Genomic DNA, 20,120 nt, shown 5'->3' with positions numbered 1-20,120 from the left:
AAGAACCTTGCAACCAATGCGATAAAGGGGTTGTTAATCCCTTCATGGTCACTCGCAAAAGTGAGATCTAATAGAGATAGTAAAGTAAATATTTTTGGTATTTTTGTTGCATAGATTGGAAAGTAAAGATTGCAAAATAGGAAACGAGATGCGATGTAAATAAAAGAGATGTAATATAATAGGAAAGAGACCCCGGGGCCATAGGTTTCACTAGTGTCTTCTCTCAAGATAGCATGTATTACGGTGGGTGAACAAATTACTGCCGAGCAATTGATAGAAAAGCGCATAGTTATGAAGATATCTAAGGCAATGATCATGAATATAGGCATCACGTCCGTGTCAAGTAGACCGAAACGATTCTGCATCTACTACTATTACTCCACACATCGACCGCTATCCAGCATGCATCTAGAGTATTAAGTTCATAAGAAGGGAGTAACGCATTAAGAAAGATGACATGATGTAGAGGGATAAACTCAAGCAATATGATATAAACCCCATCTTTTTATCCTCGATGGCAACAATACAATACGTGTCTTGCTGCCCCTACTGTCACTAGGAAAGGATACCGCAAGATTGAACCCATAGCTAAGCACTTCTCTCATTGCAAGAAAGATCAATCTAGTAGGCCAAACTAAACCGATAATTCAAAGAGACTTGCAATGATATCAAATCATGCATATAAGAATTCAGAGAAGAACCAAATAATATTCATAGATAATCTTGTTCATAAATCCACAATTTATCGGATCTTGGCAAACACACCGCAAAAGAGTATTTCATCGAATAGATCTCCAAGAACATCGAGGAGAACTTTGTATTGAGAATCAAAGAGAGAGAAGAAGCCATCTAGCTAATAACTATGGACCCGAAGGTCTGTGGTAAACTACTCACGCTTCATCGGAGAGGCAGTGGTGTTGATGTAGAAGCCCTCCGTGATCGATTCCCCCTCCGGCAGATCGCCGGAAAAGGCCCCAAGATGGGATCTCACGGGTATAGAAGGTTGCGGTGGTGGAAAAGTGGTTTCGTGGCTCTCCCTGATGTTTCTAGGGTATAAGAGTATATATAGGCAAAAGAAGTACGTCGGTGGAGCTACGAGGGGCCCATGAGGGTGGGGGGCGCACCCTCCTGCCTTGTGGCTTCCTCGTGGAGTTCCAGACTTCACTCCAAGTCTTCTGGATTGCTTTCAGTCAAAGAAAGATCATCGCGAAGGTTTCATTCCGTTTGGACTCCGTTTGGTATTCCTTTTCTGCAAAACTTTAAAATAGGCAAAATAACAGAAACTGGCACTAGGCCTCCGGTTAATAGGCTAGTCCCAAAAATAATAATATAAAATAGCATATTAAAGCCCATTAAACATCTAAATCAGATAATATAATAGCATGGAACAATAAAAAATTATAGATACGTTGGAGACGTATCACTCAACTCCATATATTATTTCCCAATTATCTATGGTTATCCTATGATGTTTGAGTAGATCCGTTTTGTCTATGGGTTAATCGTGATCTTGGTTGGTATGATTGTGTATTTTATTTATGGTGCTGTCCTACGGTGCCCTCCGTCTCGCGCAAACGTGAGGGACCCCCACTGTAGGGTGTTGCAATATGTTCATGGTTCGCTTATGGTGGGTTGCGAGAGTGATAGAAACTTAAACCCGAGTAGGTGGGGTATGAAGTATGGGAATAAAGAGGACTTGATACTTAATGCTATGGTTGGGTTTCACAACCTTAATGATCTTTAGTAGTTGCGGATGCTTGCTAGGGGTCCAATCATAATTGCATATGATCCAAGTAGAGAAAGTATGTTAGCTCATGCGTGCGTAGAGTTGTATCGGTGGCCGATAGAACTTGAGGGGATATTTGTTCTACCTTTAGCTCCTCGTTGGGTTCGACACTCTTATTTATTGAAAAAGGCTACAAACGATCTCCTATACTTGTGGGTTATCAATAGGACGCGTAGAAGCCAACTGATGGTGGCTGATCTCCTCTGGCAGACCGAGATGGCGTGTTGTGAAGGCCTCCTCCGCCAACAATGGTGTCCCCGCCACGATGCCCTCGATTTGATGGCGACTTCACCGCTGACAATGGATGGGCTCCTCCCCCCACACCGAGTTCGCGTGCCGTAAAGACCTTCTCCCGCCATCATAGGTGCGGCAGCACTGGTGCCATGGCAACGCTCAGTCTGGTGGCGACTTCGCTAAAGATAGACAGATGAGAGGAGCGAGTAGGGATGGGGTATGTGTTAGAATAAATCCGAGGCATCCGTCGATCATCCGAGGACCAAAGCATGACACCAAGATTTGTTAATGAGGTTCACCGATATGGCTACATCCTCGGGGCCTGACTATGGGTGCTCCTCCCCATGACACCGCTACAATACCGCACCCGGTCGCCCTGGACACTGGCACATGCCGCCGGCTTCCCCTGCATTCCGGTGCTATTATGTTGGCATATGTTACATCGTGTGTCTAGCCCCGCTATATATGAGAGGCCTAGGATACAAGTGTCCTACTTGGACACGACTCCATATCCTATCTAAACACAATACAACTACAAGTCCAACTGTAACCTACTTTGTACACAATATTCGACACAACTCTAACGAACTCCACCTTGGCGAATATTCTCCACCACCTTGAATTCGTCCATGTGTCAAACTTCCATGTACATCGGACTTGAGCTTATCCCATGAGAACCACTGCTACTCTAAAGACTCCATGTGACTCCACCTGCAACTTGTAGTCCCTTCTTTTCTTGACCACAGTCAACACTCGAGCAAAGTTAAGTTCCTATTACTCTAGTTTGTGCTCCCAACTTCCAGAGTATCAGTCCAACACCATCACACACTGATCACTGACCTGTGTGAAAGTGAACAACTCACATATTGGGTGTCACACATAAGAGTTACCTGAACTCAACATCACCGCTCCTTTCTTGACCGTCTGTCTGAAGCATGAAGGAATTTCACCGTTGCTTGTAGTCATCCCGAATCAAATTCGCAGTTGTCTCATCACATGTATGACCACCAGAGCCCTGGCCCGTCTCCATGCCCCGTGCATACCACACGCCTCGCCGCTATTACCGCGCCGAGCCTCCGCTGTCCCGGTCGAGTCAAGGGTCGCGAACCCACACCACTCAACCCCCACTTCAGAGTACCATCGATCATCGCCGAACGATGACGAGTTTCACGCTTCCATCAAACCACTGGGCTCCAGTCCGAACAGCATGCCACTCACTTTTCCCCCTTGCTAAATAGGCTTTGATTCCCTGAATCCTTACATCGCGGCCCCTCAATCCAGCTCCACCTTCAACATGACTCCATGGTAGATGATCAGTCCACCCCGCGCCCCGTCGACTTCAAGCTCTCATGTGCACCATCTTGAATCAACCCCGCGCCATAGTCTTGTTGGAGCCACACAAGCCTCGGGCATGTGCCGCGTGTTTCCATGCCCCAGAAGTCGGTCACCATCAGCATCACGCACCTATGTCGTCGTCGCTGATCCCACCACTGTCTTCTGTACCAACCGACTTGCGTCGATCCGTCAGACTACCTAGCCCGACCCAGCCGAAATCGTTCGACTGTGACCATACTCCACCATGCGCCGTGTCCGTCCGCATATCTCCGTGCATTTCTTGACGCCTTGTGTATGCATGATCCCGCCACGACGCGTTCTAGACTCTTCCAAGCCTTATACGCATGTCATCAATCTGCCATCATTATGGTAAAAAACCTCGTGTCCAATTAGCAACACTTCCAAAAGAAATTTACTTTCCTGATAGTCTCCATGGACGCAACAAAACTTTGCTCCCATAACCTCAAAAGTCCTTTCTTCATTGTGTTGTTGTCAATGCCATGGTCAATACCAAACCATGCATATTGCTTTTTTTTGTCCAAACAAATCTCTTCACGTGCAAGCCTTCACAGCTCAACGAACGCCTCTGCAGCCTCCTATAGCACAGAGTACACACGCGTGTCCACTGCCCTTGTGCAACTCAACGGAACTAGCCAGCCCAACACAGGCCTTGCTCCACCTGTGCCGCCGCGTCCCCTGGGTCAACCAGGCTTCGGCCCAGCTGCACGCGTCATGGCCTGCCGTACACGTCACGCTGCCGCCTTACCCATCGATCTGCTGCCCCACACATGTTACACGTGCCGCCGCTGCTTCCGATTCGAGCTGGCCGCTGCCAACGCCTTGTTGTTACTGCTGCTTCGTAGCGATCGCTTGCGCGGTTGCGCCACCGCTTGCTGCTTTCGTGTTACGTGTCGCCGCTCGCACGTGCTCTCGATCGAAACATCAGATCTCGCCGAGAAACACGCCACGCTAGTCCGATTGCTTTTCCGTAGACTGAAACAACCCGACACCTCTGCTTCCTCGAACCTGCGCAGAATTCCGTCGTCGTCTCATCCTCCTCCTCTAGATCAAAACATCCACAACCTCAGAACAACCTAGCTTATGATACCACTTGTTAGAATAAATCCAAGGCACTCCGTCGATCATCCGAGGACCAAAGCAATCACACAAGCACGACACCGAGATTTCTTAACGAGGTTCACCGATATGGCTACATCCCCGGGGCCTGATGATAACCCACAAGTATAGGGGATCGCAACAGTTTTCGAGGGTAGAGTATTCAACCCAAATTTATTGATTCGACACAAGGGGAGCCAAAGAATATTCTCAAGTATTAGCAGTTGAGTTGTCAATTCAACCACACCTGGATAACTTAGTATCTGCAGCAAAGTATTTAGTAGCAAAGTAATATGGAAGTAACGGCAACGATAGCAAAAGTAATATTTTTGGGTTTTGTAGTGATTGTAACAGTAGCAACGGAAAAGTAAATAAGCGAAGAACAATATGTGAAAAGCTCGTAGGCATTGGATCGGTGATGGAGAATTATGCCGGATGCGGTTCATCATGTAACAATCATAACATAGGGTGACACAGAACTAGCTCCAATTCATCAATGTAATGTAGGCATGTATTCCGAATATAGTCATACGTGCTTATGGAAAAGAACTTGCATGACATCTTTTGTCCTACCCTCCCGTGGCAGCGGGGTCCTAATGGAAACTAAGGGATATTAAGGCCTCCTTTTAATAGAGTACCGGACCAAAGCATTAACACATAGTGAATACATGAACTCCTCAAACTACGGTCATCACCGGGAGTGGTCCTGATTATTGTCACTTCGGGGTTGCCGGATCATAACACATAGTAGGTGACTATAGACTTGCAAGATAGGATCAAGAACTCACATATATTCATGAAAACATAATAGGTTCAGATCTGAAATCATGGCACTCGGGCCCTAGTGACAAGCATTAAGCATAGCAAAGTCATACCAACATCAATCTCAGAACATAGTGGATACTAGGGATCGAACCCTAACAAAACTAACTCGATTACATGATAAATCTCATCCAACCCATCACCGTCCAGCAAGCCAACGATGGAATTACTCACGCACGTCGGTGAGCATCATGAAATTGGCACTACAAAAAAATACACTTCCGTGATGATACGTGTTTGTCAAAGTAGGTCGCGTTTTTTGTCATGCATGTACATCCATGACGATTTTATGACAGAATCAAGATAGTCATGCCTGTGCTGTCGTAGAAGTGTTCCATGACATTACCAAAATTATCATCACGGAAGTGTCCACTTCCATGACGATAAATCGCGCGTCACAGAAGTGCTTTCGTCAAGGGTGACCGACACGTTGCATCCACCGTAACGGAACGCCGTTAAGCTATCGGGTCGGGTTTTGGATCCGATAACCCGTTAACAGCCCCGACCAATGGGAAATTTCCACGTGTCAGCTCGTCAGTGGGTCAGATAGGCGCCTATGATATGTCGACACGTGCCACGGCCCACCACTGGCCCATTTAGCTTACAAAGTCGGCCCGTTTGACTTGGTCAAAAGTTAACGGGCTGGCTCATGAAAAGCCAGTTAACGGTCTCTTCGCAAATAGCCCATTTTACGGCCCGTTAACTCACGGCCCATTAGGCCCTAAAGGAAATCGGCCCAACAACGTCATGTGGGCCGTCGAATATAACACCAGCCCATTTCACATTCGGCCCATGTATGGCCCACGACGTCTTTCGGCCCATATGAGGCCTTCGTATCTTTTGGCCCTTTTACAGGCCCACGGTGACTCTAGCCCATAATGAACAGTAATTTTATTTATACCCGTTAATGGCCCGTGATTTACATGGGCCATTTCCAACCCGTGTCAGCTTTCGGCCTATTGACGGCCCATATGTTCTTGGGCTCCTTTTCGGCCCTCGATTACTTCCGGCCCGTTACTGGCCTGTTCCCCTAATGGGCCAAATTCGGCCCATGGCAAGAGTCGGCCCTTTACTGGCCTGTTCCCCTAATGGGCCAAATTTGGCCCATGGCTAGAGTCGGCCCCTTACTGGCCTGTTACCCTAATGGGCCAAATTCGGCCCAAGAGTCGGCCCGTTTCTAGCCTGTTAACCCGTTGCGCCGTTTCTAGCCCGTCCTATATTCTGGCCCATTAACGACCCGTTATGCCTGTGACAGAATTAAGCCTTTGCTATCCTACGGCCTGTTAACGGCCTGTTACCGTGCTGGGCCGATACCAATTACGCCCGATTACGGCCCATGTAGACCCATTTATCCGACGACCCGAGGCCCACCGATTACAGGCCCATTTATCGACGGCCCGTAGGAGACCCATGGATCCTACGGCCCGTATATGGCCCATGGTAGTTGCGGCCACTAGCAAACCAGGGAAAAAGAAGAGTAGGAAATAAATAAGGCCGAAACTAACGCTAGGCTATTAAGGCGATTGCACAGATTACATCCACTCGGCATCAAAGATCGCCACCAGTGCAAATATAGGGAACAACCTACACTATACAAAAATGGCTTGCTGTTTTCTTCAGCCGGTGGCTGCACGTTAAGAATAAATTTTGTATCGCACCAAAACAAATTACAACTATATAACAAAAGGAAGGTTGGCATAAAACTTAACAGTCTAGCAGATAAATGCACCACCAGAAGTTCAGAAGCTTAGTTCATTTGACCTGACTGTTACGTTTTCATGCTGTATTGTCCGATGGAGCACCATAACCCTCGCCTTCATTTCCCCTAGGCTCCTGAACAACATAGCAAATGTCTGATAGTCTGGTTTCAAAACCATGCATATCTTGACGACATTGAGCAATGTTTCCCCTTGTTTCACAAAGGGTCTCTGTTAGGGAATGGACTTGTGTCTGGAGCGCAGATACAACATTGCTTTGAGCTTGCATATCTTGATCATGAGGCAGTTTGGACGATATTGCCTTAACAACCAACCCAGTATTACGCAGGAACGTGCTTTTGGCACTGTTAGTGGATAGGTACTGACCCACTGCAGCAAGAGCTGACATTGCGGTTATAGTTGCCTCGCCACCTTCAGAAGGTGGCGGTTCCACCATTTTTTCCATAGCTTGCTGAAAAGTTGAGGTTTTACATTAGTAGTACCAGAACAGAAGATATTAAGGAGGCAGCAAAACCAAACAAAATAGCTTTGGTCTATATATAGAACTTATTCTGGTGAACCCATGTAAAATGTTAGTTGTATTTTATTGCAAAGTACATAATAAAACTAGGTTCCAAACATATGACCATGTACCATCGCTAATGTATTGTCTATTTCTTCACATTGTATTGAGGGCTAAGGATAAAGAGACAAAGTTTATAATACGGTAAGCATAGTATGACATCATTCATATCACAAAACAACTGAGAACAGACAAACATGCAATTGTAACATTGTGTGGGCAAGTCCAGCATGGAACTAGATTACAGGTCAAGATCAAAGGAACGTCACTCCTCTCTTTTAAACCTTGTAAGGTGCAATGATACGCTAAGACAATTGTGTATAAAATTGAAAAGAGTAATAGACATTGGCTGCAAACCATGCAGTTCATGGCACAAGTCAGAGTAAGTAGTAGTTAAAAGGCATGAGGATTAAGGACTTACAACAGCGGCTTTGACTGGTGTAGCCATGCCCTTCTTCTTGCTGGTGTGACAGTCCTTGAAGATTTCCACAGCATTTGGTTCAGGTACTTTTTGGTCCTTGCGGGCTTTCCTCTGCATTTCGAACAAGTCAATATAGATCTGATAATATGGTACAGCAAAAAGAGTGAAACATCAGCTAATTACAAGAGCCTCGCAGTGTGCAATATAGCTACGGGATCATGTCGTCTGTTGGAATTTCACTTTCGTACGGTTGGCCTTGTTCTTTGAACAGTTCACCTACAAGAAGATAGATTTGTGTGGCACATGTGTAAATAGGACTTCAACATGTGATCTGATCACATATATATAATGTACCTGATACTTCGGATCAGACCAGTGTTTAACAAGGCCCCTCCAGTCTTCATCCGATATATTTTCCACTGGAGATGTTTGGGAAAGTTCACTGTTAGCCTTGCCTTCAAAGTGAGTTTTCCTCAAGTTATACCGATACTGTCGCAGAGCAGACTTGAAAACATGGGTGCAAGCTTGTCTGGTTGCGTCATCTTGGCTATCCAACTTGAACCTCATCTGTTGAAAATTATGGGAGTCTCATTATCAGCAACCTAGAAAGTATGGGACAGAGTAAGGCGATATTACTAGTTTCCATACATAACCATACTTACAGATAAATGGTCGAGGAAGGTGTTGAACTGGGTTTCGTCTTTGTCATTCCTGTATTGAATCCATGTTGGGAGGATACATACATGACACCTAACGGCAACCGCTGCCTCTGATACTAACTTGGCTGACTCTGTAGCATCACGTGGCCTTTTTAAACCTGCCTCAAAACGGATCTCCATTCTTCCTCCTCTAGATTTAGTTAACCTATCGAGCATTATCCCTGATGTTTGTTTCCTCTTGCGCCTAGGTGCTAGTCCAACAACGAACATAGGAAGTGTTATTGTACATCAAACTGTGAGACTACATATAAAGAAGCATGCAACTGTAACTTGACTCTAGCAACTACCTTCTTGTTGTTGAAGCTCACAAGGTTCATCTGATATTGCCAACTCGTCTTGTGTCAAGAGTGCTTGGGAAGTAGTGTTAGGTGGCAAGGGAGCTTGGGAACGTGCTGCTAGCTCAGTTGACGCACGAGTAAGTCGTGCAGCTGGTAGTACTGTGGTAGGTGTTGCAAGAACTAGGGCTGTCTCTGCTTATTTGGTGGCAGCTATTTGTTTCTGTTTGGCTTTTTTTGCAACTCGTGTAGCATGGGATGCCGTGTTTGTAGAATTTTCCGCTGGACTTTGACCTTCTATTGCACCATCAGTACCAGCAGAATCTGCAGGATTCATCCGCTTCTCATTCCCTGCCATTCTGTGTTTCTTCCTCTTTCTCTGTGCCATGTTAAGTCAAGCCGACAAGAAAAACGAATAACAATTTAGTTCTTCAGAACAAATTGATGCGTGATGCAGACGAACTGAACTTTGATGTTAGACAACCAAATGATATGAGGATGTAATATGTATGAAAAACAGGACGGAAGAGATAACCAGAACTATGGTGTGTAAACTAAGAAGAAGACATTTCACCAAATTAGAAGCAATGCAATGGAAGGTAGACACCATATGAAAGATGCTACAAATATCGCTCTGCCAAGTTAACAGTGTCTCATCATAAATGGCGTTTAAACAAATGTGAAGCAGTACAAGAAATAAATCATATGCAAGATGCAAACAACATCACACTACCATGTTAGAGGTCTCTCGTCATTAGTCCATTGCATATTCACAGCATTGCATATTCACAGCTTATGATGTGTAAAATAAGGAGAAGGCATTTCAACAAATTAGAAGCAATGAAAGCTAGACACCATATGAAAGATGCAACGAATATCACTCTACCAAGTTAAAAATGTCTCGTCATAACTACCATTTCAACAAATTAGTAGTACAAGCTAGAAAAGAATGTGAGATGTAACCTATATCACACTCCGAAGTCAAACATGTCTTATGATAAGTGATTGTTGCAGGTAACACAACAGTAGTAATTTGATGTAAGAACATGGTGTGATAGACAGATATTGTATGTTCTAGAAACAGGAACACGTGTCTTATTCAAGTATAATGTGTAAAGTAAGTAGATGGAATTCAACAAAATTAGAAGCAATACAAGCTAGACATCACACATAACATGCAACCACATATAACAGTGCCAAGTTAGAGGGAGCACCGGTGATGCTGCACTAGGGGAGACGTGCTCATCATAAACACAGCTTTGTTGAGTGTCTATGCATGTGTTGTCTTGGAATTCATCTTGGGGGTGTGGAGGAGTAGAAACTGTAGAGGCCCTCCGTTCGGAAGGAGCACCTTTATCCGCTGCCTTGCTAACTTCCTTCCGCTTTATTGATTTTGAATTGTCAAGTAAAACCGACAAGAAAAAGCAATAAAATTCTCTCTTCAGAACTCATTCATGCATGATACTGACAATCACTACTTTGATGTAAGGCAAACACATGATACCAGGATGGAATATGTACGAAAAACAGGACGGCATGGCATGTTCACAACTATTTGTGTAAGCTAAGCAGAAACCATTCCAGCAAATAAGAAGCAATGCAAGCTAGACACCACATGAAAGATGCAACCAATATGACTCTGCCAAGTTAAAAGCGTCCCATCATAAATGGAATTTCAACAAATTAGAAGCAGCGCATGCTATAAATCATATGAAAGATGCAACTAATATCGCACTGCATATACTAAAGGTGTCTCGTCATGTTGATTGAAGCGGGATACAAAAAACAATAGTTTTATGTAAGGACATGCTTAATAGACAGATGTACTATGTACTAAATACAGGAAGGCATGTCACGTTAACAGGTATAATGTATAAGCTAAGCAGACTAGCACATGCAGGTTAACCAGATTGGAAGAATTACAATCTAGACACCATATGCAACATGCAACCACATATCACGGTGCCAAGTTAGAGCAAGCACCTGCGATGCTAGTGTAGGGGAAATGTTGTAATCAACTACAGAGCTACATTCACTATCTTCATCTAGCATTTCTGTTTCTTGAGAATCATGTCGGGAGGCTGACGCTGCATTCTTTAAATGAGGAGTAGTCCCCTTGCCTGCCTGCCTCGTCATAAGTGATTGATGAGGGATACACAAGAACATTAGTTTAATGTAAGAACATGGTTAATACACAGATGTACTAGTATGTACCAAAAACAGAAAGGCATGTCATATTCAAAGGTATAATGTGTAAGCTAAGCAGATGCAATTTAACCAAATTGGAAGCACTACAAGCTAGACATCCGGCTGGAGTGGTGAGCATGATCATCTAGGACCTGAGAGCCTGGTGGTAGGCGGGCTGCTTCGCCACCATCGCAGCTTTTGAGTTGGCTTCCAGGTGATGCCTATCTTTGCTGGGCTTGTCACTAGCTCGGCCAGTGCCCCGACTAGCTATTTGTCTTCTGGTGCTCACGGGATGGTGGTTCATGTAAACAAAATTATCTTTCCTTATCTTACCAACTTCGGCCTTTCGAATACAAGCTAGACACCATATGGAACATCCAACCACATATGACACCGCGAAGTTAAAGCAAGCACCTGGGATGGTGGTTCATTGCGAGCGAGGTCATCAACTCCAGAGCTACGTTTACCGTCTCCATCTGCTGACACTGCACCCTTTATAGCGTTGTAACGTGTCTTGCCTAACTGCACACGAAGCTGGAGCGACTTCTCTCTTTTCTTTTTGGCTTCTCTCATGGCAACAGAGTCTGAAATACCCTTGCATAAAAACACAATAGTGAGAGTAAGGGTGAAGTGTGTGCAGAACTAGTGCACTGTAAAATTAGCAGATACCAGGTGGCTGAAAAATAAATGACATGAGACATATCATAGCTCTACAACATTGCATGGCAAACAAAATTAGATTCTACTCCATACGATTTTGTAATATATGAGCACAGGAAATGCGGGTACTCCTCCAGCACACCACCACATGTGGTCATATCTAAGATAACAGTCGACTGAAAATAAATAGGTCAGTCGATTTTTTTAATGAACCGTCTGATCTATAAGGAACGGGCAGATGGCCTTCGTCTACCTCCCGCCAGTCACTGTTGACGATCTTTCTCGAACTACCAGCGACCACCGGCCCAGACCCTTGCCTCCGCCGCCCTGCCCTCCCATCAACCTCACACCACCGCCGTGCTTGGCAGCGCCTCCAGGCCATCCCTTTAATCCCGGCCGACCTCCAGATCGGGCGCCAGTAGCTCTAGGCCGCACACGCCCCTAAGATAAACACCAAGGCGCTGGTTCCCCGGTGTAATAGGCGTACTAGCGCCTGTTACGCCGGGGAATGCTTCCGTTAGTTGGGAATCAACTGTCCAGAAATTGAAATTCAGGGGGGCGACGGACCTCTAGCTAAGGTGAAATAGTATATGAGGAGAAACCTTGTGCATCGCGAGTTACTAGGAACATCTAGTATCAAGAAGAAGCGCTCAACTAGTGTCTTCTGTGGGATGAATACCGTGCAAGCAGAGACGTAAGATTTGCACGAATAAGGGAAGAGGAGTACCTTTTTTGGTTGCCGGTGTGGTCATCTCCACATGTCGCGCCGATCTTCTTCTTTTTACCGGGGAAACCGATGTTCTGGAGGGTGCAGGCTTGGACGAACCCATGGCCAAATTGTTGACTGTGTTGCCGTGGCCGTATGTCGGCGGAGGGGAAGCAGAGCCGAGGCGGCGAAGGACGGCGTAGCAGGAACAACTCCGGTGCGGTGGAGGGTGGCGAAGTTGGAGCGGCAGCGGTGAGGCGCAGGACGGCGTGGTTGAACTGGCTCGGGTACGGACGGGTCGGCCTCGGCTTCAACTACTAGCCGTGGAGGGCGTTGCGGTTGAGGTTGCGGTGGACGACGACGTCGGGGTATCGGCTCCGGCGTGATGGAGGAGGGCGGCGGTTGATGGGTGGGATGGGGTGGCGGACAGAGGATGCCGGGGTTTCGCGGCTGGTGGAGAGGTAGTTTTGGCGCCCACGGAGTACGAATGGGGAATCGGACGGGTGGGGGGAACCATGTTTCGGTCTGGGACGCGCTTGTTTTTGGCGTTTTTGAACAGAAGATGGGACGCGCTTGTTTGAAATTTGGGGAAAGTAGAAACTTTGCCCCCCTCTTAAATTTCGGACGTACTGCGGGTCGGGGGTAGGATGGTAATCCCAGGTGTCCCAAATAGTGGGCGGGATCGATTTCGGCCACGCGCATGTGTGCTTAGGCGGCCATTGTGTATGAATGTTTTTCGGATGCGGTTGCGTGGCGTCTAGATGAAGCTACAAACCTACCCCGGTTTAGACCTTTGGACGCCGGGCCGGTAGGTTTCACGGGTCGGATTTATTAGAAAAATAATTTCCTTGTACTACCAAACATTGGTCTCACGCGGTTTCGGGCGAGTAGAGGCTCTTTTGGCGCTTCGTTCGAAATTTTGAAACACAAGCATTCACGTTTAGAGTACTCTTAAACTATGAGGATTGACCTAAATAGACAACGTTATATTTGACCTTGTATGTTTGAAAACCTCATTAAACTATCCGCTTCTTTTTGAAATTTTGACACTTGAAAATCCTATAACTACGATTATTTTGGAATGGAGGAGCTAAATTTGAATCTATTTTGTACACGACTACATACGCTATTATGTAGAAAATCAGAGCAAAGGTTGGTGCCCCCATAATTTAGGTATGGTTTACAAATGCCATGATATCAAATTCAAATAATTGAATGGACTTCATGTTGAATTCGATTTTTTTAAACCACCTTAAGTTGAATTCAAATGTATGCTAGTTCATAGGTAGCTATTTATAATGTCCATTGTGTAACTTTCATATGTATAATGTGCTTTACACACACAACATGAACTATACTCACGTTTATATTCGATTGCTAAAGCGATGCATTGTCTGGAGTTCAAAATACTAACTATGTGGATCAATTGTGTCGAATAATAACATAGACATTCTCAAATTCGATAGAATCTAGATGTCTGATGGATCAATGACCGCTCCTTACGCGAATTGCAAATATCATGATCCCATCCTAATATTTGGATACAATTTATATCTTTAATCAATGTGTAGAGCAGTCTTTTACGTGTAGTTTCACTCTCCATCGGTGGTCTCTCACACATGCTCACACACTCTCTCCCGAGGTGTCTTTCTCGCACACATGCTCTAGATATAACCCTCCCTCCCTGTCGTAACCATTTACAACTGTTTTCACTAACCTTTATCACAAGCACTCTTCCTCTCGCAAACATACACACACACAATCCTCATCGACCCTTTCTATATACATGGACCTGCCTACGTGTCTCATGTACGCACATTATCTTTACGCCTATCTCTCACGCATTGCCTCACACCTCTCTTCCTAATCGACGAGTATGATTCTAGTAGAGCATTCTGTAGGATGCCCCTTAAAGTTAGGTTGGATGAATAGTAATATCGGAGATAAAGGGGTTACCTTAGTCCGAGAACCTAGGGTTACAAATCCTAGCCGGCTTTGTCAGTGGACATAGAGTCCTTCACAATTCTGCTATCTTTGTCTTGTACGACTAGTCATCCATGGGTCTTCCTAAATGCGTCACGGGCCGACCAATGTGGCGCAGGTCGGAACCGAACGAAGGGCCTCACCTCGACCCACCGGACCTCACGCGGTGACACACCCTCTGCCCCCACGTCTCATTATCTTCTCACACCCACACATACCAACACAAACACCACACACACAGAAAATTTCTCCTGGTGCCTCTATTCCCTCCCCCCTTGCATATAGACACTCAAGGGAATGGAATCTCTTGTCGTGATGTCATATTCGTCTCTCTCTCTCTCTCTAGACCACTCTCATTTCTCGTGCTATCTCTCCCACGCCCCCACCCCCCATCGGCCCCTTTATCCATGCCTCTCTCGAATACGTAATACACACACATACCTCTCTAGGCCCCGCCAAATGCATCAACTACACATTCACACATGTTACATCACGTACCCCATTGATCTAAAAAGCCCTCTCTTCACGTTTATTTCGCATACAATATTCCTTTTGAATAAAGTGTGGCCAAAAAATTATTTTAGAGTTTCTACATATATACAAAATTACAAAGTTATATGGAGGAGTACGAACGCTAATTTGCATTGCATGGTGCCCACAATGATATTTATTCCGCACTGTGAATTTGTATATTTTTATACTATATACAAAGTTAGTCATAATAAAGAGAAACGAAGAGCATCTCTCTCTCCATGGCATACCCCCTGTACGCCCCTTTCACGTATGCACACAAAACTATCTCCAGGTCCTCTAAAAGTAAGCCCCCAGAAAATTCACGCATGTTTCATCTTTCTCTTGCGATATATGCAATGACGATCATTGTATTTGAAGCGAAAGCACGATACATACATTGGACTTCAGAATCCACTCATTACGGTCACCATTTACGTTTAGTGGTTATTATACAGTCACGGGCTCACCGTACAACTCTGTATTTGCTCATGACATGACTAGTTGACCAGTTAAACGCTCCACATGGCACCTCTAGTGTTGCATCACATTATCTCACTACCATCGTGCCCACCTGTCGACTTGTATCTACTCTACATCTACACTCTTATAAAATACATAAAATACACTCTTATAAAAAACAGAGTTGGTGATGATGGTGTGCCTGCCATCCTGCAATATAGGCCGTCCGATTTATATCTGACGGATAGGAAAGAAACTATGGCAATTTTGCAAAAAGGTACCCACACACCTCTCCACATTTGCAAATAAGGACTTCCCTCATTCATCCTTTTCTCTCACAAGATAAACAAGTCATACAAATGCATCTTGATGTTACGTGCAATGCACGGGCATCTTGCTAGTAAGAATGAAAACAAACGACAAAAAAATATTTGGACGGTGGTTCGAAGTCATGACCGCGGGCACAGCAGACAAGGTGGCCTTGTATTGGTATGCTGAGCCGTCTGTTTTAACACACAGGAGCTGGTGTGGTGATTATACACACACGCACGCATGCACACGAACTGCATCCACGCAACACTCACACAAACACATGCACCTGCGCACGCACGCAACACTCACACGTACACACGCAGCCACGCACGCACACAACACTCACACGCACGCACGCAACACTCACACGCACACACGCACGCATGCATGCACACACCAGTACACCACACGACCAACACACACTCTCACGCTCAAGTGCTCAACCTACACGTGCATGCGCACACATCAGGCCCTGACAGACACATACACAACCAGGTGATTCCCGCGCATGGGTTGGAGCCTTGTTGCGCCTGCGTAAATTTGTGTTTATCTGACCTTTTGCCTATGCGAACTGACAGGTGGGACCCACAAGGAACGTGGTCAATTTAACTAGTCAACATGGCGCCATGCAGACTATTTGGCCGGTCAACAGAGTGCAATCCGATGCTGAACTGTGAGCAAGTGACCGTATAATCACCGCAAAACGTATATAGTGACCGTAATCAGCTTATTCTGAAGTTCGGTGACCGTATTACGCTTTTCTCTCTGTGGGCCCTCCAAAACTACATCTCTACATGTTCTCGCATGTTACATCTAACAACTATGCAATACAGCACTACTACTACACTCTAACACAGTAAATCATATGTGTTTTTAGTTTTACTAGATATCATATTGTTACTTATAATTATTCAGTTTGCATACATTAAAATTGCCTTTGAAATGTATGGCCAGTATCATCTACCGCGCGGGAAAAATCCCGCCCTTTCCTGTCTAATCGGGTTTGTATCGATGGATCGTGCGAAACAGCAAAACTATAGTACTATACAGTACTACAAGTGACTGTTCACTGGGCCGACGTGTCGTCTACTCCTCCGTCGTATGAGTGGAGCGCTCGCTTTCATAAATCTTCTAGTCCCTTTCGCCGACATGTGGGACATCAAGCTACCGAGTCCATGTGCCTTACCGGAATACAGTGCAGAGCAGCCGGGGTGAAGCACCCTAGTCATGGCGCCGGCGTAGGAATGAGCAATGAGGCATCAAATCACAAGCTGCACCTTTCCCGCAGTTAAGTTGGAGGGACGAAGCAACCATCATTTCACTCATTGCTGAATCCGCTTCTCCCTCATCTTCTTCAACTTAACCACATGTTGCTTCTGTCGTTGTTCTGCCTCATGTGGGACGCGAATCGGCTTGGTAAAGCATTGACACGTGGGACCGCATGTTAGCAAACCGCCAGGACAACGTCCTCCGAAAATAAGAAGCCTAATCCTAGACTTACAAAGGGCTAGGTAGCTGCTACGTATACTTTCCATCTAATCTATATATGCCCCCCTGATTTTTAGGTGGGGTGGGCCTAAACCTCTCCTTTAATCCAATCAAATAGTCCCACATCACATCAGTTCGTAACTTTACGTAAACCATTACGTGGATGTAGCATTGCTCAAATAAGAAACCTCCCCCGCCATCCGCGCATCAAAATCACCTCCTTTTTACTAATCTTGATTCTATAATTTTTTAGATCAATATAATTGAGATTTCTATAGATAGCACACAGGAGCAAACCACCAAGTGGTACGGTTAAGCGCATCCACAATGTGTAGCCAAATGTGAAAATAGCTTTTGGCATCGTGGGAACCATTGTGGACGGTGTTGCAAAAGCCAAAAAGATGGAACCGAAGCTCCCTGATTGATTGATTGATTGAAGGAATAGAAAAATGCAACGTCTCTCCTCTTTCTCCCATGCTTGGACGCATGTAGTACAGTATAGAGCACAATGTCTACTCCCCTGTCCCTTCTATCACAAATCACAAAGCAGTGAGGCATCAAATCACAAAAGCACGGACGAAGCAACCATCATTTCACTCTTCGCTGACTCCGCTTCTCCATGGTCTTCTTCGAGAAACCATCTCACCGCACTAGTACTCCTAGTAGTACCGTACTAGTAAAGGACTTCCTGGATGCAAATAAGGCGGTTGTCTCGGCTTGCAGGCGGCACTTGCGAACGACTTACCGTGGTCTCCCTCAATGGTGTTCTCCGTCGAACGCACTTCGCCAAACCACCAAAAAAAGATATCGTCGACGTCACTGCAATGGGGAAGGAAGTCAAATATAGTTACTACCTCCATTTTTTTGTACACAAGGCCAGTATATCAAAATTACAATTTGCAAAGGGCCACTAACATTAATCGAGGCAAAATTGATGGGGTTAGCAACCAAGGACATTAATATCCCCTGCATGCATGCGGAAGTGAGAAGGTTGGTTTGCATGGCGCTGCATTAATCAAGCGATGAGGAGTGAGATGGTTAGCTCTTTGGTCTTTGGAGAAAAAATACGCATTAATTGACATGTGAAACGGGGATTTGTATCGATTAAATCCCGCAAAGGAAAACCCCGCCTTTCTTTTTTAACACTAGTACTCCTAGTACGTACGTACTTATCCTGTTTGGGTCTAGGCCTTGCATTGCCAAACTTCGCCACACATTTTTGCCAAGCTTGCCTAAAGTTTTCAAAATGAGAAGGAGGTACACTTGCGCACGGCTGTCGCGGTCGCACCGCACCCTCACACGGTCGCTCCTGCACGCCGCGGTCGCACCGCACCCTCACACAGTCGCTCCTGCACGCTGCAAACCCAACCAAGGGAACGCACACTCACTGACACGTGATGTCGCATGTGAACAAACCAAACTCAGCCATCCTATCCCTGACACATAATTTTTGTTCATAGAGTATGTTTATCCAACCGCATGTTGGGGAGTATCCGTACGGCCCGTGCGGTGATCTGTTGGGGAAGAAGAAGAGGTGAGGAAGAAGGAAAGAAGGGTTAGGAGACGTAGGATATTCATCCAACCGCCTGAAATTATAGACTGACCCAAGTCAGGCGACTTGCATAACAAATATATGTTTTTACACAGCAAAAGATCCATAAAAATAACAACATAAAGAAAAACTATCATTGCTCATGGAAAGAGACGGCCTCGTCGTCTTTGGCTGCCGGCGCGAACCAGCCGTCGCTGCCGACGTGTGTCTCCGCACCGTGGTTGTCCTCGGCCTCCAACTACTCGTTCAAGCGGAGCGTGCGGGCGCTCTGCACGGAGGAGAGCACAGCCCGGTTCAAGTCGAGGACGTCCGGTTCCGCCTGCAGGAGGGCCTCGATGGCAGCGGCATCCGCGCGCTTCGCGTCGAGTCGAGCCTCCGCCACCCGGTTCAAGTCCAGGACGTCCGGTTCCGCCTGCAGGAGGGCGTCGATGAGAGCGGCATCCACGCGCTCTGCGTCGAGTCGAGCCTCTGCCGCCGGTTCAAGTCCAGGACGTCCGGTTCCGCCTACAGGAGGGCCTCGATGGCAGCGGCATCCGCGTGCTCTGCCTCAAGTTGAGCCTCCGCCGCCCGGTTCACATCCATGACATCCGGTTCCGCTTGCAGGAGAGCCTCGATGGCAGCGGCATGCGCGCGCTCCGCGTCGAGTTGAGCCTCTGCCTCCCGGTCCTCCTTTAGTATCGCCATGTTGAACCGCTGGTCCGCCTGCACCATGGGGGACTCGGACGCCGGCACGAAGTCGACGTCCATCGTCTCATACCCATCGGGGGCCTTCTGCACCACGACCTCCGCCATGAACATTGGATCAGCTTCCTCCTCCTCGTAGCTTGGCTCCAGAGAACTCGGGGATTGGCCCACCGCAAAGCGAGCTTGGGAACGGAGGTCTGTGGCGCCGACCGCCGCCGCGATTTCTGCGCGGCGCTCCGGCGTCAGCATCTTGTAGTAAGTGATCTTGCGGCGCACCATGGCTTTCCGAGGAACTAGGGGACGCTTGATGCGGGCTAGGGGATCAAAAGGTGGGGGTATGGGCTGGAGATTTGGTGTGGTTTTAGGGCAGTGGCTGGCGTAGGCCGAGCAGCGAAGGTTCTGGTGTGAATAGTGGTTCCGGTGACAACCGGTCAATCGGTTTTGACTGTACATCGCTCTTGTCGCGTTCGCGTTGCAGCCTGGCACGCTGGACCCTCCACGTCGCTCACCGAATGGAACACGCTTCGTCTTGCGTTTTTGCTCGCTTGTGGGACTGCAGTTGAGAGCAAACCGACGTCCCTCCCCCTC

This window comes from Triticum aestivum, chromosome 6D, assembly GCF_018294505.1.
Source record: "Triticum aestivum cultivar Chinese Spring chromosome 6D, IWGSC CS RefSeq v2.1, whole genome shotgun sequence".
Taxonomy (NCBI): Eukaryota; Viridiplantae; Streptophyta; class Magnoliopsida; order Poales; family Poaceae; genus Triticum; species Triticum aestivum.
This window is presented reverse-complemented; position numbering follows the sequence as displayed.